Source organism: Orycteropus afer, unplaced genomic scaffold (genome assembly GCF_000298275.1).
Source record: "Orycteropus afer afer isolate SDZICR_OR568_19922 unplaced genomic scaffold, OryAfe1.0 scaffold00643, whole genome shotgun sequence".
Classification (NCBI taxonomy): domain Eukaryota; kingdom Metazoa; phylum Chordata; class Mammalia; order Tubulidentata; family Orycteropodidae; genus Orycteropus; species Orycteropus afer.
Genome location: NW_006922230.1, coordinates 721268 through 724649, shown reverse-complemented (window position 1 = coordinate 724649; position 3382 = coordinate 721268). Strand labels below are relative to the sequence as shown.

At 37.2% G+C, this 3382-nt stretch overlaps 1 pseudogene; it reads left to right on the top strand.

Annotated features, from left to right (window-relative positions):
* Positions 1–408: 408 nt before the first annotated feature.
* Positions 409–912, top strand: LOC103210710 (annotated as a pseudogene).
* Positions 913–3382: the final 2470 nt, after the last annotated feature.

The following is a 3382-nucleotide window of genomic DNA, read 5'->3' as shown; positions in this document are numbered from 1 at the left end:
CATTCACTACTCTTTGTGAACACCACAACTCATATAATATATTTGTAGTGGTGTATCAATGCAAAATGAAATCAGTTATATACCATTATGTACTTTTTTTAATGGGCAGAAGATACTAAAAATGACAGGTACTGGCAAAGCTGTGGATGGTGCAGAATAGTACGGTATTTTTTAAAAGAGTGATAGTTTCGTATAAAATTGAACATACATTAATCACAAGATCCACACCAACTTTATGTACTTACTCACTGTTGTCAAGTAGATTAAACTCATAGTGGCCCCTGTTTGTGTTTCTGAGGCTATGCTTAGTTATTTGTCCAAGTGAAATGAAACTTAGGTTCACAAAGAAACATGCATGCAAAAACTTTGGGCTTTCCAGTCCCAGCTCCGGACGTAGCCGTCTTCGTGATGTTGATGCCCAAGAAGAATCGGATTGCCATTTATAAACTCCTTTTTAAAGAGGGGGTGACGGTGGCAAAGAAGGACGTCCACATGCCAAAACACCCGGAACTAGCAGACAAGAATGTGCCCAACCTTCAGGTCATGAAGGCCATGTAATCTCTCAAGTCACGAGGCTATGTGAAGGAACAGTTTGCCTGGAGACATTTCTACTGGTACCTTACCAACGAGGGTATCCAGTACCTCCATGATTATGATTACTTCCACCTGCCCCCTGAGACTGTGCCCGCCACCCTGTGCCACAGCCGTCCTGAGACTGGTAGGCCGCAACCTAAAGGTTTGGAGGGTAAACAACCTGCAAGACTGACTGGAGGGGAAGCTGACCGGGACACGTACAGACAGAGCGCTCTGCCTCCTGGTACCAACAAGAAAACCCAGGCTGGGGCTGGGTCAGCAACTGAATTCAAGTTTAGAGGCAGATTTGGTCGTGGACGTGGTCAGCCACCTCAGTAAAGTTGGATGGGATTATTTTGTGTTAAATAAACCTGTAGCCAGAAAAAAAAAAAAAAACTTTGGAAGCCTTTGCTCAAAATCAACAATACTTTAAAAAAACTTAAATGTTTCTCAATTATGAATATATAAACAGCTGTGATTAACCGTATAGCAGAATATTTGTAGTTTGTTGCTGTTGTTTGTTGTTAGGTATCATGTATCATGATGCTGCTTATTGGTCCATTTAGGAGGATTTTCATTTTGTTTATGTTGAGGTATAATCCCTACTGCAGACTGTCATCTTTAATTTTCATCAGTAAGAGCTTCCAGTCATCTTTACTTTCAGCAAGCAAGGTTCTGTCATCTGCATATTACAGGTTGTTAATGAGACTTCCTCTAATCCTGATGTTGTGTTCTTCTTCATACAGTCTAGCTTCTTGGATTATTTGTTCAGTATACAGATTTCTTGGATTATTTGCTCAGCATGCATATTCAATAACCATGGTGAAAGGATATAATCCTAATGCACACTCTTCCTGATTTTAAACCCATTTTCTGCTAGAATGACAGCCTCTTCATCTATGTACAGGTTCTTCCTGAGCACAATTTTTATAAAAGTCCAGTTTTTTGCAATGTTATGCATAGCTTGTTATGATCCACACAGTCAAGTATTTTGGTATAGTCAATAAAGCACAAGTAAACATCTTTTGGTATTGCTTTCAGCTAATAATCTGACATCAGCTATGATATCCCTCATTCCATGTCCTCTTCTGAATCTAGCTTCCATTTCTGGATGTTCCCTGTCAATATACTCAGTGTCTGTTTTTGCATTATCTTCATCAAAATGCATGCATACGATGCTGCTGGAAACATCATGGCTTGGGTCAGGCACACCTTAGTCCTCAAAATGGCATCTTAACTTTTTAGCACAGAGTTGAATGCTTAACCATAGTCAATAAAATGAAGGTAAATATTTCTTTTCTGGTATTCTCTGCTTTCCATTAAGCTCCATACAACTTCAGAAAAATATTCCACATTTCATGTCCTCTACTGAATATGGTTCGAATTTCTGACAGTTCCTTGTTCAAGTACTGCTGCAATATTTTTTGAAATATCATTAATAAAATGTTACTTTCCTGTGATGTTGTTATATTTACTTATTATTGATATCTTTACTTGCCTTTGATAATGATATCATGCAATATATTTTTTTTTTCATTTATTGGGTCACCATTTTTTAAAAAGAGATGAGCTACTAATTCATATAATAACATGAATAGATTTCAAACAATATTTTACTAAATGGGAAAAAAGGAAAAGGGTAAATTGCCTATGATTTCATGAAATACCATTATAAGTAATGAAAACCTATAGAGATAGAAACAGATTACCAGTTTGCTAGTGTGTGGAGTTTGGGAGAGTTTAACTAGAAAGGGGCATATAAGAATTCTTGGGATAATTGAACTGATTCATGTCTAGATAATACTGGTGGTTGCATAATTATAAAAAGAATTGGTTGATATTCATCTATTTCAGGAGGGGGCATATGATAAAAAACTGATGTTCTTGAAGGAAGAAGTCAAAGCTACACTGAAGGAATTGGTGAGAAATAAGTCTCAGGAGTTGACAAAATTCCCATTGAGATGTTTCAACAAACAGATGCCATGCTGGAGGCACTTACTTGTCTATGCAAAGTAATTTAGAAGACAGCTACCTTACTAACTGATTGGAAGAGATCCATATTTGTATCCATTGTAAAGAAATGTGATCCCACAGAATGTGGACATTATCGAACAATATCACATGCAAGCAAAATCTTGCTGAAGATAATTCAAAAACAGTTGCAGCAGTATATTGGCAGACAACTTCCAGAAATGCAACCTGGATTCAGAAGAGGATGTGGAACAAGGGAAATCAATGCTGATGTCAGATGGATCTTGGCTGAAAGCAAAGAATACCAGAGAGATGTTTACTTGTGTTTTATTGACTGTGAAAAAGTATTTGATTGTGTAGATCAAAAGAAATTATAGATAACACTGAGAAGAATGCAAATTCCAGAACACTTCATTGTGCTCATGAGGAACATGTACATAGACCAGGAGGCTGCTGTTGGAAAAGAACAAGGGGTTACTGTGTGGTTTAAATTCAGGAAGGAAAAGTGTCAAGGTTGTATCCTTTCACCATACTTATTCAATCTGTATGCTGAGCAAATAATCTGAGAATGTGGACTAGATGAAGAAGAATGTGGCATCAGGATTGGAGGAACAATCAACAATTTACGGTATGCAGATAACACAACTTTGCTTACTGAAGGTGGAGATGACTTGAAGCACTTACTGATGAAGTTTAAAGACTAAAATCTTCAGTATGGATTACACCTGTATTAGGCTGGGTTCTCTAGAGAAGCAAAACCAGTAAAGCTTATTTATATATAGAGAAAAGATAAATTTATCTAAGGAAAATGGCTCACACACTTATAGAAGCTGGCAAG